Below are 19,515 nucleotides of genomic sequence, written 5' to 3' on the forward strand. Positions count from 1 at the left end.
AAAGACTCAGGTGTAGGTCATTCAAGTCATAATTGGTTCTCCACTGAAGTAAATGGTTCGGGTAGAATGATGGAAGCATTTTTCATGCTAGCTTGATCATCCATTTTGGATATTTTCCAGATTACCAGAGTCGTACATTGCATGTTGTAGCCTAACTACTCACCAAACATACATGAATATATGTTAGTTATAATCAGTCCACTAATGAAACTTGTGGGGTCCCCTATCAATGAAATCCTGATATAATGAAGATGTGTATGTACCTGTATGCACACACAGATATATATATATATATATATACATACCTCCCAACATGACCCTCTCTAGGAGGGACAAATTGCTCTGCTTCTGGACTTTCCTCTTAGTTTATGATTGCCGGCACCTGTTTTGAACAGGTTAATGGATAAGGAAAGGTGTTTCAGCACAGGTGATGGCAATCATAAATTAAGAGGGAAGTCCAGGAGCAGAGCATTCTGTCCCTCCTGGAGAGGGTCATGTTGCAAGGTATGTACAGTATATATGGGTGTAGTATGGTATGCCGGTGGTCGGGCTCCCGGCGACCATCATACCGGCGCCGGGAGCCCGACCGCCGGCATACCGACAGTGTGGCGAGCGCAAATGAGCCCCTTGCGGGCTCGCTGCCCTCGCCACGCTGCGGGCACGATGGCATGCTACGCGTGCCACGCTATTTTATTCTCCCTCCAGGGGGGTCGTGAACCCCCACGAGGGAGAATAAGTGTTGGTATGCCGACTGTCGGGATTCCGGTGCCGGTATACTGTGCGCCGGGATCCTGACAGCCGGCATACTGAAGACCACCCGTATATATATATATATATATATATATATAAACCAGAAAATGGAGCACTCACCAGTCTTAGTCCTTAAATATGCACCAAATTTATTTCACTGACAGCATAATTCAGCTGCATCTTGCAGCATAATGAAGATATCTCTCAAACGTTTTCGGCCCCACACAGACCATCATCAGGAGAGTATTAACAGGTGTAACGAAAGCTGTCTCATCCAAAACCCCAAATCATCAGCTGCATATCTGACCATGCCTCACCGACTCCTTAAATACCCTCAAATTCACAAAAAAGCGCCAAAAACGTCATAATGACGTCATTAGATGGGCGGGGCCACAGAACCCATCAACCAGATCGTAATTGTCACTCATTCATTGCAATTAAATTTGTAAGACCATTACATTATACATCACCTACCCATTAGCGCACCTCCAATACCTGCACACCATGATTATCAATATGCAGCCACCTCACATCACAGAGCTGCACTTCTCACGGGGAACACAACAGATCCTGTGTCCGGTGAAACGCAACACGTGACACCGGAAGTGACGTGCCTCGATTCGCTGCTAGGCAACTGCCGGATGAGTCCGTAGAAACAGACTCAATCTCACTCCCATTCGGTGTCACATGACCCCGGGGGTCACATCCCATACTAGTCGCTTAGCAACCATTCAGTACTGTCAAAACGACACAAACACAAACCAGTATACATTTTATCTTCATAATACCGGATGGGAACCACTTATTTATTAAAGGGTTATACTTACAGTGACACCCGGGGACAGCGACACCAGCATGGGCAGATCGCCTAGCAACCAGAACTGTATATCCCACTAATTGTCCCCTTAGTTAATCTAAATAATAAATTTACAGGTAAGGAACAATCTCAAGCCTCAGGCAGCATATATTGTCAGATAAACATATGCTACTCATAACAATAAGAAGGAAAAGGAGCCGGTGAGCCATAGAGGACAGTTATATAACACATAACATAAAAAATCAGTATACATTAGATCCCACAACATTACAAAAAGGTGTAAACTATATATACAAAAAAATTTTTTTTAGCATTTTTATAAAGTTTTATGAATTTTATACATTTTTCACATTTTTTTTTAAGTTTTATACTGTGCATTGGTCCTATAGCTACTATCTCAAAAAGACCCCTAATGGGTTATTTTCATTGAGTCCATCCGGAGCCAATGTCCCCAGCCTAAAAATCCATCTGGCCTCCAATTTCTTCAGGATCATTGCTCGATCTAAGTGCAGACACCTGATGTCCTGCTGTCAAGTAATGTTGTGCGACCGGTTTATCTGTCCGACCAGAGAGAATGGCTTGATGGATTGAACTTCTGTGATTCGCCATTCGTTCTCAGAAGCTACATGTCGTCATTCCAACATATGCTAGTCCACAGGGGCATAAGAGCATGTAAATTACAAAACTCAGTCTGCAGTGCAACTTGTATCGGATCTTAATAGGTCTACCGGTGTGTGGATGTGCAAATGTACTACCAGGCAGTAGTGATCGGCACGTTACACATCCCACACATTTAAAGCTTGCGGGCTTTCTGGAGTTTAACCATGTATTGTCCTCTCGTGATACAAGGGGTCTCGCCGGTTGCATCAGGATCTGTTTGAGGTTCCTGCCACGTCTGTAGGCCATCATTGGTGGTTTTTCCATAGTACCTTTAAATCTTGGCTCAGATTTAAGTATCGGCCAGTGTTTTTTGATGGTCTTAGTAATCACGGGAGACATATCGTCATATTGCATTACAAAGATCATTCGTCCTTGTTGACGATCTCGTTTCTGAGTGAGTCTCTTCCACGCTTTATTGAGACAGCTTTTCTATGGCATTCCTTCTATATCCCCTTTCGAGGAAACGATCCTTCATCTGTGTAATCTGCAATTCTGCAATCACTGGATTTGTATTATTGCGGAGGACCCTCATAAACTGAGATATTGGGAGACTTGCTTTAAGAGCGGGTGGATGATTACTGGTTGCATGCAAAAAAGTGTTTCTATCAGTCTCTTTTCGGAATAAAGTTGTACCCAGTCTCTTCCCTACACGGAAGACAAACACATCCAAGAAGTTAATTGATTTGGAATCACAAGTCCCAGTAAACCAAACTGTGGACTCTAAAGAATTGAGCTCATCTAACATTTGAAAAAACTCCCCCTCGGTGCCATTGCATAGGAGGAATATGTCGTCTATGAATCTTTTATAATAATTTATCTTACAACCAAATTTTGGGTAGATATTCATTGACTCATAATCATGCATAAAAATGCCTGCATACATCGGGGCCACATTTGAACCCATTGCGGTCCCCGAGCACTGGATGTAATAATCACCTTGATAAGAGAAATGATTGTGTACTAATATCAATTCCAATAGTTCAAGAATACATTCACAAGGAGGGTTCTGTGCATTGCGTTTCACCATAAGTCTCCTAACAGCATCAATACCTACTGAGTGGGGAATTATAGTGTATAACGATGACACGTCTAAAGTTGCAAAGAGGACGTTCTCATCGATGTCCCCTAACTCAAAGATATTCTCCAGACAATTACTTGTATCCCTGAGATAGCTTGGTATAAATGTAATTAGCTCCTGTAAGAAGCTGTCTACAAAGATAGCTAAAGGCTGCAACAGAGAACCCCTGGCAGAGATAATAGGTCTGCCAGGGGGGTCCACTAGAGACTTGTGGACCTTGGGTAGAGTATAGATTAATGGACAGATAGGGTGATTTAGATTAACTAAGGGGACAATTAGTGGGATATACAGTTCTGGTTGCTAGGCGATCTGCCCATGCTGGTGTCGCTGTCCCCGGGTGTCGCTATAAGTATAACCCTTTAATAAATAAGTGGTTCCCATCCGGTATTATGAAGATAAAATGTATACTGGTTTGAGTTTGTGTCGTTTTAACAGTACTGAATGGTTGCTAAGCGACTAGTATGGGATGTGACCCCCGGGGTCATGTGACACCGAATGGGAGTGAGATTGAGTCTGTTTCTATGGACTCGTCCGGCGGTTGCCTAGCAGCGAATCGCGGCACGTCACTTCCGGTGTCACGTGTTGCGGTTCACCGGACACAGGATCTGTTGTGTTCCCCGTGAGAAGTGCAGCTCCGTGATGTGAGGTGGCTGCATATTGATAATCATGGTGTGCAGGTATTGGAGGTGCGCTAATGGGTAGGTGATGTTGTCAAAGTCGAAAAATATCATGATGCATGGGCATACCCCTTGTACTAACCCCTCATGCACATGCACGCTGCTCGTGCACCTGTTCCCCCGTGCGTGCACATACCCGCAAGTTGCGTAGGATCGCTCCGGCGATCGTGCGCATGAGATGTGTATTTACGGCGGAGTTTGTGAGCATATAGCGTGCGACTCGATCGTAGCATATTTAACCCAAATAGTGCATTTTGTAGTTAATATTCCCCTAGACCATGTCAGCGAGTATGATTAGTTTAAACTGTTCCTGGACCGAGAGATTCCTCTTTGCATGATAGGAAGGGTCAGATAAAGGTTGAAAGGTGGTGTCTAGTATCCAGCTGTAGGGTATTTTAAGAGTAACATTCCGGTGTTAGTTAGGAAAGGATCGCTCGCTCCTGCGTATAGTTATGTACAGAAGTAGATTATGAACATTTGCTGTAAATTACACATGCGGCGGGAATCCTGAGGATACCACCCACAAGAGCAGTTGGGGAAAGACACAGCCCACCTGTTCAAATCCACCTATGACCTTTCTTGTAATGTAGAGACACATCCCTGTGTCCAATGAACAATGAGATTACAGGTACCATTGTATTGTGAATGTATGTTGTGTATATAAAGACCACTGTTGCCTGGCCAGCCTCATGTCTCTGAAGGCTTTCTACCTGATAGCTGAGGACTGGATTCCAGGTCGCGCATGCGTAAGATTCCCCACGTATGTATATTCTCTGTAGCCATTGTTCGTCATATTCTCTGTTATTCTGTTAGATTTCTGTGTTAGCTTGTAGTATATAACTTGTATTGTTTTCCCCTTTTTCCCTGAATAATCCACGGCAGTGTTAGAGCTGCTGTGGTTTTAACCAAACCCGGTGTTGTGTTTTCACTTTCCTGCAAAGGGCTCTCTTAGCGTCTCAATCACTCAAACAGCATACACATTTGTTAAGGTTTAAGCGTTACATCATTACAGTATTTGACTACTAAGGTTTAGAGTATAAGCATATTCTTACTGTGTTTTATTATCAAGGTTTAAAGGTTATCAACTGTGTGTGCGCCCGCTGTGTGTATTCCGTACACTCAGCGCAGCGTGTGTACGCCAAGTGTGTACCACGTGCGGGACTCTGTACGCAAATAGCGTACAAAGTGCGTAGCACGTGCACGTGGTCTAGCGGCCATAGCGGCTCCACGGTAATAGTGTATAGCTTTATGTTTAAAGATAATAATTGACATTATCAATGTATAATGTAATGGTCTTACAAATTTAATTGCAATGATTGAGTGACAATTATGATCTGGTTGATGGGTTCTGTGGCTCCGCCCATCTAGTGACGTCATTATGACGTTTTTGGCGCTTTTTTGTGAATTTGAGGGTATTTAAGGAGCCGGTGAGGCATGGTCAGATATGCAGCTGATGATTTGGGGTTTTGGATGAGACAGCTTTCGTTACACCTGTTAATACTCTCCTGATGATGGTCTGTGTGGGACCGAAAACGTTTGAGAGATATCTTCATTATGCTGCAAGATGCAGCTGAATTATGCTGTCAGTGAAATAAATTTGGTGCATATTTACGACTAAGACTGGTGAGTGCTCCATTTTCTGGTTTCCGTAAGTGGATGCTCGTGAGAGCCTCTGTGGATGACACCCCAGCGGATGGACTTTGGTCTAAACGTGAGTGCGACCCATATTTATATGTTAAAGGAAGTGGATCCATCTATGGAACTGTTTCTCTGGCCTGACACCTGTGATCTTTCTTGTATATGAAGAGACTCTTTTCAATTTGCTTAAACATGACCCTATCCTCAGCTTAACATGTTTGGTCAATTGAGGATACTTTTTATGACACTCTGTTTTAGGAATTTTTTTTGATTATTTATGTGCATTGGTCCTCCTCTCCTTGGTGCCATTTCAGCGATTGGATATGATTTTTAAGTGTAGGAGATAAATAATAGTATTGTTACTATGCTATGATATGTTTACATTATGTTCAGTGCTTGATATATTGAAGCAAGATTTATGTTGACTCTTTAGAACGGTATCTGAGAATCCATTGTTAAAATGTCACAGTCAGAAGTGGGTTTTTTTGATGAAGAACTATTGTCTGCTGCTGAAAATCAGCTCATATCATTGACTGATGACGATGCGGAAAAAGTTTATTTTGACCACTTTGAGTTTACAAGACTCCCTGCGGAGAAACCTACTGATTTAGTCTTTAAGATTTCACGTCTAAAGAAGAGGGAGGTTGAATTGACACTCTACGGCCAGTTTTTATCTGAGTACCATAGGTCCAAGAGGATACCACGAGGATTCTGCATCACCAACATTCCAACTATTGGTAGAACCAATGCTGTATTTTGCAGCAAGTGGTGCAGAGTCCTCAATAAGTGTTTTCTGGACCTAATTTTATTGGTCATTGAGGAGGTCGGTATTGAGTTGGTAAAAGTTCGTGATGAGATCACAAAATTTGAGAAAACTAACTTGACAGTGCTCAGGAATGATAAAACTGAAAACTGGTGTGAGAAAATTCAGGGTCAGATCGATGCTTATAAGGAAGAGCTTGTCTCCTTTAAGAGGAAAAAATTGAAAACTGTGACCAATGATTACACAACTCATAATGTATACAGATGGCTGTCAGGTGGCCCTAATAGTGGCAGGAGACAAAGACCTTTTCGTCCACAGAGAGCCAGGACTTTGCCAGGTGTGGAGGCTTCTACTTCACAGTCAGCTTCCGATTCAGAACCTTGTGCCCCACTCCCGCCGAGCGTTTTTTTAGGCCGAGGCAGGGGAGTGCCTCAGGCAGGCAATGTAAGAAATCGCAGAGACTGCATCCGCGGAGAGGGGGACACAGAGCAAAGATGGCGGAAACGGCAGACATAGGCTGTTTGTTTAATCTATCGGATCATATTTTATCAGAGGCTGAACACTCTTTCTTGTCAATAGGGTTGAGTTTTGTACCGTCTTCTAAACATGATGAGTTTAACTTTGCCATCGATCACTTTAAGTTTGGTAGAAAACTGCGATTAAGGGATTTCTTTAGTGACAAAGAAAAAGGAGGATTTGAACAACTAGGCACTTCCTTCTTTAAACCTAGCTTATTTGATCCACCGACAACCAATGCGAGCATACGTACTTATTTGAGAATGACAGAGAATGATTGTAGGGCTATCACTGATAGGAGGAGTTTTGACAATTTGAACCCTGTGCAAAGGCAGGCACTCAATTCCTTACGGGATAATGATGCGATTGTGATCCGCCCCGCCGATAAGGGCGGGGCTATTGTTATACAAAGGACAGTAGATTATGATAAAGAGATCAGACGTCAGCTTGCGGATGTGACTACATGCTTTAAATGTCAGATGAACCCTATCCCGGGTATTAAAAGAAAGGTTGATATTGTGATCGATATGGCTGTACGAAATGGGTGGTTGACTGAGCAGATATCTTCTTTTTTAAAAACTGATCACCCTATCTGTCCATTAATCTATACTCGACCCAAGGTCCACAAGTCTCTAGTGGACCCCCCTGGCAGACCTATTATCTCTGCCAGGGGTTCTCTGTTGCAGCCTTTAGCTATCTTTGTAGACAGCGATCCTACGCAACTTGCGGGTATGTGCACGCACGGGGGAACAGGTGCACGAGCAGCTTGCATGTGCATGAGGGGTTAGTACAAGGGGTATGCATCATGATATTTTTCGACTTTGACAACATCACCTACCCATTAGCGCACCTCCAATACCTGCACACTATGATTATCAATATGCAGCCACCTCACATCACGGAGCTGCACTTCTCACGGGGAACACAACAGATCCTGTGTCCGGTGAACCGCAACACGTGACACCGGAAGTGACGTGCCGCGATTCGCTGCTAGGCAACCGCCGGACGAGTCCATAGAATCTCACTCCCATTCGGTGTCACATGACCCCGGGGGTCACATCCCATACTAGTCGCTTAGCAACCATTCAGTACTGTTAAAACGACACAAACTCAAACCAGTATACATTTTATCTTCATAATACCGGATGGGAACCACTTATTTAGTAAAGGGTTATACTTATAGCGACACCCGGGGACAGCAACACCAGCATGGGCAGATCGCCTAGCAACCAGAACTGTATATCCCACTAATTGTCCCCTTAGTTAATCTAAATCACCCTATCTGTCCATTAATCTATACTCTACCCAAGGTCCACAAGTCTCTAGTGGACCCCCCTGGCAGACCTATTATCTCTGCCAGGGGTTCTCTGTTGCAGCCTTTAGCTATCTTTGTAGACAGCTTCTTACAGGAGCTAATTCCATTTATACCAAGCTATCTCAGGGATACAAGTAATTGTCTGGAGAATATCTTTGAGTTAGGGGACATCGATGAGAACGTCCTCTTTGCAACTTTAGACGTGTCATCGTTATACACTATAATTCCCCACTCAGTAGGTATTGATGCTGTTAGGAGACTTATGGTGAAACGCAAGTCTCAGAACCCTCCTTGTGAATGTATTCTTGAACTATTGGAATTGATATTAGTACACAATCATTTCTCTTATCAAGGTGATTATTACATCCAGTGCTCGGGGACCGCAATGGGTTCAAATGTGGCCCCGATGTATGCAGGCATTTTTATGCATGAAGAAAGAAAAGGAGGCTGCGCTGTTAGAGGAAAGAACAGTACCATTCACTATGTGTGTAAATTTTAAAAACAATCAATCAGTCTCCATGACTACGTAGTAATAAACAAAACTTCCCATCGAATCAATATATCTTATTTTTTACCTATAAGGAAATAAAAAACAAAAGTTTTCTACTACCAAAGGTTTTTTAATATAAGTAGGTCTGTCTCCTATACACATCTTAGCCGTTTTTATGATTATAAAATGATATGTTAGTGCTAAACAGGAAATGTGCATCCAGGTGCCAATTAAGCCACTATCTTGTCTAGGGTATATAAAGCCTAAACCCAGACAGCAAAGTATACCTTTGAAAAAGCTGCAAGGTCTATGCAGCGAAATGCGTCAGGCATTTACCCTTGGAACAGGACAACCTTGAACCGGACCCGAACCAGCCCATATTACGCACCAGATATCCAGTAGAGTCCTAGAGAGGCACCATCCTATCTCCGCAATGCATGAGGTACCCACCATTTATGGGATTCTGTACCAACCCTCTAGGGGCATATGGAATTATAATTTGGACTCTCTACAATACCATCTAAAAGGGACTCTCCACAGTGGAATTTAACTGGACATACCAACTATGGGCAAAATGTGGAACGGATCCTGAGAATACAAAACATCAGTCCTGAATCACCTCCAGGGGTAAACTCTATCCATCCTATATATTGGCTAAATCATTTCCTGCTTATAATTGGCTTATTTTGCACAAAATACTGCTTTTTTAAAGAGTTAATATTGTTTTTTATTAAATTGTTTTTAAAATTTACACACATAGTGAATGGTACTGTTCTTTCCTCTAACAGCGCAGCCTCCTTTTCTTTCTTTTTGCTACCATATAGGGAGTGACTCCCCTAAAAAATTGGCTGCTGCTTAGCCAAGCACCTCGCCTTACAGCGCCCGAATACCCCAGGGTACTTTTTTTTCCCATTTCTACATTACACATAAGTCAAATTCGGGCTGCAGAGATGAGCTGCTTCGCTAACTTTGAGGAAAGAGCAAATAGGAGACAGACCTACCCTGCTAGATGGGATACTGATTCTGTGATTAGAGGTGATAAGTCTGAGCCCCAATATAATTTGGTGGAAGACTTCCATAAACTGGAAGACCTCCTTAAGTCCGAAATGAAACACTGGCTGGACAGTACAAATTTACAAAAATATGTAGATAAAAAGATGATACCAAGAGGTCTCAGACTTTTCAAACCCTCTATATTTCAGAATAATCCCGAATTTCAGGTTGAATGGGAAAATATCTTAGATAAATGTTCCTACACCCTTATGGAATTGGTTATAAAATATCGCATTGAGAAAACAAGACATATTGAATTAGAGATTGAGGCGTTAAAAAAGAAATTGGAACCATACAGTAATACTAATGAGTTTAAGGAAAAAGATAAGAATATTATGGAAAAGTTGAATAGATTTGAATATCTTATATTGGACACAAAGTGCAGGAAATATAAACGAGACATAGAATATTATCAAAGTGGGACAGTTAGGTCCTACAAAACACAGAATAAAGAGAGGAGAATGGAGTATACTAGGGATACACATAAGGAAAGAACATCTCACCAATTAAGACAGAATTCAGTACAAGGTAGAAGAAACTCCCAGAGGACTAGTGACCGGAAGTATGGGTCTAGGGTAAATGATCAATACATAAAAAATGGACCTTCACCAATAGAAAGACAACGAGAATCTAGGAGCAGACAGAGAACACATTCTTACCATAACATTAATAAAGAACAGGGACAACGGAAAGACTCCTCACAAAGGCTAGAGATGGGGGCGAGACCCAAAATGGTAGCTCCTCCCCAAAGATCACATGAGACAGAGCCAGGGTTTTTTTTAGAACCACTACCCCGCAGATCACTCCAGAACCGAACCCCACATCATTTACAGCAAAAACGAGAAAGAAGAAGTTTAGACTCAGAGGAAGAAGAGGGGGGAAAAAAGAAAAACTCAAGAAATTAAAACAACAAAAAAACAGGGCTAGTTTTAAATCTTCGATATTTAATCTCTCCTCAAAAGTACTAACAGATGCAGAAATCACTCTCCTTAATAGGGGTTTAAAATTTTCTCCTACATCCACTCCAAACATATTTAACCTATTCGTGGAACTAAATAGGTACATACGGACATTATGCCGTCAAAGACATTTTGCTAAATCAACCTTAAAGAGGAACGAAGAATCGGCTATGCCGATTCTGTTGGACCAAGGTGATGAATTAGCTTTGAAGATTTTGGAAGAACTACATGCTAGTTCACCCGAGTCTCCACAGAAAATATTTGATATTTCTAGGAAAAATTTTAAACAAAAATCTGAATTTTATCCAATCAGAGCTAAAGGTTCCAGTGTGGATATGTTTTACAAGACCACACTGGAAGATTTAAAAAAACTCTGCATTGACTCCCAGTCACAGAAACATAAATCGAATCTTAGTAAACGGGAAAGAAAAGCCTTAACCAGCCTGACTAAGGATACCACCATTATCATTAAAGAGGCAGATAAGAGGGGTGGCCTTGTAATTCAAAATAGAACTGATTATATAGCAGAGGCAAAAAGACAGCTAGAAGACCCTTGCACCTATATTAAACTACGTAAAGACCCCACTAAAGAATTTATTTCTGAGTTATTAGAATTATTAGATAATGTGATGGCCTCTGAGATCATCTCCAAAGAAGAATTTCGGTTTCTCTATATAGAGCATCCAGTCACTCCCATATACTACCACCTCCCTAAAATTCACAAATCCCTCACCTCACCTCCTGGGCGCCCTATTATTTCAGGTATTCACTCCCTCACCCCAATATTTCTTTTTATGTCGATTCACATTTACAGCCACGGGTCCCCCTTCTTCGATCTCATGTTAAAGATACCACTCACTTTTTATCACTTATTGCAGATATTGAATGGAAAGACTCATATGCATTCCTCACTATGGACGTACAGAGTTTGTATTCAAACATACCACACCAAAAAGGTTTGTCAGCTATATCTAATTGTCTGAATCAGGATGGAGACCTCTCTGATGATCATCAGAAATTTATCATAGACTCCATCTCATTCATTTTACGTCATAATTATTTTTTGTTTTTGGACACATATTACCTGCAAATTCTGGGTACCGCCATGGGGACCAGGTTCGCGCCTAGCTACGCCAACCTCTACATGGGTCAGTTCGAGGACCAACACGTGTGGGGCGGCGGGCATGGTGCGGCCCAGGTCCTCTATGGTAGGTACATTGACGATTTATTTATTATTTGGGATGGGGATGCACTTTCAGCACAAGCATTTGTTAATGCACTTAATCACAACTCGTATAATTTAAAATTTACGCACCAGTATCACTCCCACTTCACTCATTTTTTGGATTTGAATTTAGAGGCACGTAATGGACAAATACATACTACCAATTATATTAAGGAGGTAGGATCAAATGCCTACCTCCACTACTCCAGTGCACATTATCCACCTTGGAAAAAAAGTATACCTCGGAGTCAATTAATCCGTTTAAGAAGAAATTGTTCTGATTTACAGTCCTTTGAACCACAAGCGAAACACATGGTGGATTCCTTTGAACATCGTGGGTACCCTACACCTCTACTTCACAAAACACTAGAAGAAGTGAGTAAGATAGATAGAGATCTATTACTATCTAAAAAAAAGAAACCGAATAATAATCCAGAAATAGACAAAGAGCACCATTTAGCTTTCATCACTACCTATAATGACTATTGTCCTAAGATAAAATCCATAATTAGGAAAAACTATAATATATTAAAACAAGACAATTTATTGAGAGATGTTCTTCCAATTAAGCCCACATTTGTCTTTAGGAAGGGGCGATCCCTAAAAAACTCTCTAGCCCCGAGTCACTTAAAACCTGAGAAAAAAATTATATGCAATAAAGATCTTTGGCTTTCTACAACAATGGGCTTTTACAGATGCGGTGGCACCAGATGCATCACTTGCCAATACATAGAGAAAACACAATATGTTAAAACAGATAAAGGAGAAAAACAATACAGGATTAGGAGCCATATTAATTGTAACTCAACATATGTCGTGTACATTCTACAGTGCGGTTGTGGCCTCTATTATGTAGGCCGCACTACTAGAAAACTCCGCACTAGATTTCTCGAGCATCGTAGGAACATTTTAAATCGAGTACTAACACATAGTGTCTCCCAACATTTTAATGACTACCACAACGGCGATTCTAAAAGCCTCAAAATAATAGGGATAGAGCACATCCCCATGACAAATAGGGGAGGTGACCGTTTCAAAAAATTGTGCCAACAGGAGGTTTACTGGATGTTCAGGATGGGCTCTATACATCCAGACGGCCTCAATGAGGCAGTCGAACTGAACATGATTATTTAATATAGGAACTGTATAATATGGTTTTAATTTTGCTATTACAGAAATATGAATTTTGTTCCTCTTATAAATACTAAACTCAATATACTTCTCTTCCTGTATTGAAATTCCTTCTTCCATAGACTGAGTTGTCCCTGCTCCATAATATGTGTTTATAGGTCTGCTAATTATAAGAATATTTTACTGTCACTGCTGGATTAATTTAGACTCAGATGTAATAATTTTCCTTAGACATTAAAAGTCATAAAAACACCTATTTAATTTAATTTATTATTCCTTGTACCCTTTTTTGGAAGAACTATAAACTATCAATATTTCTACATATGGTATAATGAATATGGTATTCATGATCAGGTTTTGAGAAAAATTTATAGTATACTACTTATTATTATGAATATATAGGACCTGTTTACATGCTGTCTGTAAATGTTGAGTTAAGCTACCACCGTGCCATATGAAATTTTTCTCGTGTGAAACATACAGAATTTAATTTTTTTATATGGTTGCCACGGACATTAGTCTGACAATTATGTATATATTACGGCTAACCTTAACTTTTGGTTGTGAAGAAGTGCTAGTAGGGGTTTCTATGGAGACTGGCCCGACACACACAATATGAAAAGTATGCTTCTCGATCTAGGAAGATGCGGCTAATAGGGCCATGTCGCCATGGTGATGGCCGGGGTGGGCGAGGCTAATAGGGCCGCGTTGCCTTAGTAACGGCCACAGAGAGCGTGGCTAATAGGGCCGTCATATGACAACACTGATCACATGATCCCCATTCAACCTATGAAATAACTCTGAGAAAAGTCTCCATGACTACGTAGTAATAAACAAAACTTCCCATCGAATCAATATATCTTATTTTTTACCTATAAGGAAATAAAAAACAAAAGTTTTCTACTACCAAAGGTTTTTTAATATAAGTAGGTCTGTCTCCTATACACATCTTAGCCGTTTTTATGATCATAAAATGATATGTTAGTGCTAAACAGGAAATGTGCATCCAGGTGCCAATTAAGCCACCATCTTGTCTAGGGTATATAAAGCCTAAACCCAGACAGCAAAGTATACCTTTGAAAAAGCTGCAAGGTCTATGCAGCGAAACGCGTCAGACATTTACCCTTGGAACAGGACAACCTTGAACCGGACCCGAACCAGCCCATATTATGCACCAGATATCCAGTAGAGTCCTAGAGAGGCACCATCCTATCTCCGCAACGCATGAGGTACCCACCATTTATGGGATTCTGTACCAACCCTCTAGCGGCATATGGAATTATAATTTGGACTCTCTACAATACCATCTAAAAGGGACTCTCCACAGTGGAATTTAACTGGACATACCAACTATGGGCAAAATGTGGAACGGATCCTGAGAATACAAAACATCAGTCCTGAATCACCTCCAGGGGTAAACTCTATCCATCCTATATATTGGCTAAATCATTTCCTGCTTATAATTGGCTTATTTTGCACAAAATACTGCTTTTTTAAAGAGTTAATATTGTTTTTTAATAAATTGTTTTTAAAATTTACACACATAGTGAATGGTACTGTTCTTTCCTCTAACAGCGCAACCTCCTTTTCTTTCTTTTTGCTACCATATAGGGAGTGACTCCCCTAAAAAATTGGCTGCTGCTTAGCCAAGCACCTCGCCTTACAGCGCCCGAATACCCCAGGGTACTTTTTTTCCCCATTTCTACATTTTTATGCATGATTATGAGTCAATGAATATCTACCCAAAGTTTGGTTGTAAGATAAATTATTATAAAAGATTCATAGACGACATATTCCTCCTATGGAATGGCACCGAGGGGGAGTTTTTTCAAATGTTAGATGAGCTCAATTCTTTAGAGTCCACAGTTCGGTTTACTGGGACTTGTGATTCCAAATCCATTAACTTCTTGGATGTGACAGTCTTCCGTGTAGGGAAGAGACTGGGTACAACTTTATTCCGAAAAGAGACTGATAGAAACACTTTTTTGCATGCAACCAGTAATCATCCACCCGCTCTTAAAGCAAGTCTCCCAATATCTCAATTTATGAGGGTCCTCCGCAATAATACAAATCCAGTGATTGCAGAATTGCAGATTACACAGATGAAGGATCGTTTCCTCGAAAGGGGATATAGAAGGAATGCCATAGAAAAGCTGTCTCAATAAAGCGTGGAAGAGACTCACTCAGAAACGAGATCGTCAACAAGGACGAATGATCTTTGTAATGCAATATGACGATATGTCTCCCGTGATTACTAAGACCATCAAAAAACACTGGCCGATACTTAAATCTGAGCCAAGATTTAAAGGTACTATGGAAAAACCACCAATGATGGCCTACAGACGTGGCAGGAACCTCAAACAGATCCTGATGCAACCGGCGAGACCCCTTGTATCACGAGAGGACAATACATGGTTAAACTCCAGAAAGCCCGCAAGCTTTAAATGTGTGGGATGTGTAACGTGCCGATCACTACTGCCTGGTAGTACATTTCCACATCCACACACCGGTAGACCTTTTAAGATCTGATACAAGTTGCACTGCAGACTGAGTTTTGTAATTTACATGCTCTTATGCCCCTGTGGACTAGCATATGTTGGAATGACGACATGTAGCTTCAGAGAACGAATGGCGAATCACAGAAGTTCAATCCATCAGGCCATTCTCTCTGGATGGACAGATAAACCGGTCGCACAACATTACTTGACAGCAGGACATCAGGTGTCTGCACTTAGATGCAGACTGATTGACTGGGTACCAGACCCTATAAGAGGGGGTGATCGAGCAATGATCCTGGAGGAAATTGGAGGCCAGATGGATTTTCAGGCTGGGGACATTGGCTCTGGATGGACTCAATGAAAATAACCCATTAGGGGTCTTTTTGAGATAGTAGCTATAGGACCAATGCACAGTATAAAACTTAAAAAAAAATTGAAAAATGTATAAAATTCATAAAACTTTATAAAAATTCAAAAATTTTTTTTTTTTATATATAGTTTAAATCTTTTTGTAATGTTGTGGGATCTAATGTATACTGATTTTTTGTGTTATGTGTTATATAACTGTCCTCTATGGCTCACCGGCTCCTTTTCCTTCTTAGTGTTATGAGTAGCATATGTTTATCTGACAATATATGTTGCCTGAGGCTTGAGATTGTTTCTTACCTGTAAATTTATTATTTAGATTAACTAAGGGGACAATTAGTGGGATATACAGTTCTGGTTGCTAGGCGATCTGCCCATGCTGGTGTCGCTGTCCCCGGGTGTCGCTGTAAGTATAACCCTTTAATAAATAAGTGGTTCCCATCCGGTATTATGAAGATAAAATGTATACTGGTTTGAGTTTGTGTCGTTTTGACAGTACTGAATGGTTGCTAAGCGACTAGTATGGGATGTGACCCCCGGGGTCATGTGACACCGAATGGGAGTGAGATTGAGTCTGTTTCTACGGACTAGTCCGGCGGTTGCCTAGCAGCGAATCGAGGCACGTCACTTCCGGTGTCACGTGTTGCGGTTCACCGGACACAGGATCTGTTGTGTTCCCCGTGAGAAGTGCAGCTCCGTGATGTGAGGTGGCTGCATATTGATAATCATGGTGTGCTGGTATTGGAGGTGCGCTAATGGGTAGGTGATGTATAATGTAATGGTCTTACAAATTTAATTGCAATGATTGAGTGACAATTACGATCTGGTTGATGGGTTCTGTGGCCCCGCCCATCTAGTGACGTCATTATGACGTTTTTGGCGCTTTTTTGTGAATTTGAGGGTATTTAAGGAGCCGGTGAGGCATGGTTTCGTTACACCTGTTAATACTCTCCTGATGATGGTCTGTGTGGGGCCGAAAACGTTTGAGAGATTTCTCTGACGTCCTAATGGATGCTGGGGACTCCGTCAGGACCATGGGGATTAGCGGCTCCGCAGGAGACAGGGCACAAAAATAAAGCTTTAGGATCAGGTGGTGTGCACTGGCTCCTCCCCCTATGACCCTCCTCCAAGCCTCAGTTAGGTTTTTGTGCCCGTCCGAGCAGGGTGCAATCTAGGTGGCTCTCCTAAAGAGCTGCTTAGAAAAAGTTTTTAGGTTTTTTATTTTACAGTGAGTCCTGCTGGCAACAGGCTCACTGCAACGAGGGACTTAGGGGAGAAGAAGTGAACTCACCTGCGTGCAGGATGGATTGGCTTCTTAGGCTACTGGACACCATTAGCTCCAGAGGGATCGAACACAGGCCCAGCCATGGAGTCCGGTCCCGGAGCCGCGCCGCCGACCCCCTTGCAGATGCCGAAAAGTGAAGAGGTCCAGAAACCGGCGGCAGAAGACTTTTCAGTCTTCATGAGGTAGCGCACAGCACTGCAGCTGTGCGCCATTGTTGTCACACACTTCACACCAGCGGTCACGGAGGGTGCAGGGCGCTGCAGGGGGCGCCCTGGGCAGCAATGAGAATACCTTGTTCTGGCTAAAAAATACATCACATATAGCCCCTGGGGCTATATGGATGTATTTAACCCCTGCCAGGTCTCAGAAAAACGGGAGAAGAAGCCCGCCGAAAAGGGGGCGGGGCCTATTCTCCTCAGCACACAGCGCCATTTTCCCTCACAGAAATGCTGGTGGGAAGGCTCCCAGGCTCTCCCCTGCACTGCACTACAGAAACAGGGTTAAAACAGAGAGGGGGGGGCACTTATTTGGCGATATGATTATATATATTAAGATGCTATAAGGGAAAAACACTTATATAAAGGTTGTCCCTGTATAATTATAGCGTTTTGGTGTGTGCTGGCAAACTCTCCCTCTGTCTCTCCAAAGGGCTAGTGGGGTCCTGTCCTCTATCAGAGCATTCCCTGTGTGTGTGCTGTGTGTCGGTACGTGTGTGTCGACATGTATGAGGACGATGTTGGTGAGGAGGCGGAGCAATTGCCTGTAATGGTGATGTCACTCTCTAGGGAGTCGACACCGGAATGGATGGCTTATTTAAGGAATTACGTGATAATGTCAACACGCTGCAAGGTCGGTTGACGACATGAGACGGCCGGCAAACCAATTAGTACCTGTCCAGGCGTCTCAAACACCGTCAGGGGTGTTAAAACGTCCTTTTACCTCAGTCGGTCGACACAGACACAGACACTGACTCCAGTGTCGACGGTGAAGAAACAAACGTATTTTCCTTTAGGGCCACACGTTACTTGTTAAGGGCAATGAAGGAGGTGTTACATATTTCTGATACTACAAGTACCACAAAAAAGGGTATTATGTGGAGTGTGAAAAAACTACCTGTAGTTTTTCCTGAATCAGATAAATTAAATGAAGTGTGTGATGATGCGTGGGTTTCCCCCGATAGAAAATTATTGGCGGTATACCCTTTCCCGCCAGAAGTTAGGGCGCGTTGGGAAACACCCCTTAGGGTGGATAAGGCGCTCACACGCTTATCAAAACAAGTGGCGGTACCGTCTCCAGATAGGGCCGCCCTCAAGGAGCCAGCTGATAGGAGGCTGGAAAATATCCTAAAAAGTATATACACACATACTGGTGTTATACTGCGACCAGCAATCGCCTCAGCCTGGATGTGCAGCGCTGGGGTGGCTTGGTCGGATTCCCTGACTGAAAATATTGATACCCTTGACAGGGACAGTATTTTATTGACTATAGAGCATTTAAAGGATGCATTTCTATATATGTGAGATGCACAGAGGGATACTTGCACTCTGGCATCAAGAGTAAGTGCGATGTCCATATCTGCCAGAAGTTGTTTATGGACACGACAGTGGTCAGGTGATGCAGATTCCAAACGGCACATGGAAGTATTGCCGTATAAAGGAGAAAAAGACAACGTCTTTTCAGCCTCAGTCCTTTCGTCCCCATAAGGGCAAGCGGGCAAAAGGCCAGTCATATCTGCCATGGGATAGAGGAAAGGGAAGAAGACTGCAGCAGGCAGCCCATTCCCAGGAACAGAAGCCCTCCACCGCTTCTGCCAAGTCCTCAGCATGACGCTGGGGCCTTACAAGCGGACTCAGGTGCGGTGGGGGGGTCGTCTCAAGAGTTTCAGCACGCAGTGGGCTCACTCGCAAGTGGACCCCTGGATCCTACAAGTAGTATCCCAGGGGTACAGATTGGAAATTCGAGACGTCTCCCCCTCGCAGGTTCCTGAAGTCTGCTTTACCAACGTCTCCCTCCGACAGGGAGGCAGTAGTGGAAACAATTCACAAGCTGTATTCCCAGCAGGTGATAATCAAAGTACCCCTCCTACAACAAGGAAAGGGGTATTATTCCACACTATATTGTGGTACTGAAGCCAGACGGCTCGGTGAGACCTATTCTAAATCTGAAATATTTGAACACTTACATACAAAGGTTCAAATCAAGATGGAGTCACTCAGAGCAGTGATAGCGAACCAGGAAGAAGGGGACTATATGGTGTCCCGGGACATCAGGGATGCTTACCTCCATGTCCCAAT

General features: G+C 42.5%; 1 protein-coding gene across 2 annotated transcripts in view; it reads right to left on the reverse strand.

The window, feature by feature from the left end:
* The window catches only part of AOAH (acyloxyacyl hydrolase), a 439,135-nt gene that overhangs the window by 125,019 nt on the left and 294,601 nt on the right, over positions 1-19,515 (reverse strand). The gene's annotated exons all lie outside the window — the stretch shown is intronic.

Source organism: Pseudophryne corroboree, chromosome 5 (assembly GCF_028390025.1).
Source record: "Pseudophryne corroboree isolate aPseCor3 chromosome 5, aPseCor3.hap2, whole genome shotgun sequence".
Lineage (NCBI taxonomy): Eukaryota > Metazoa > Chordata > Amphibia > Anura > Myobatrachidae > Pseudophryne > Pseudophryne corroboree.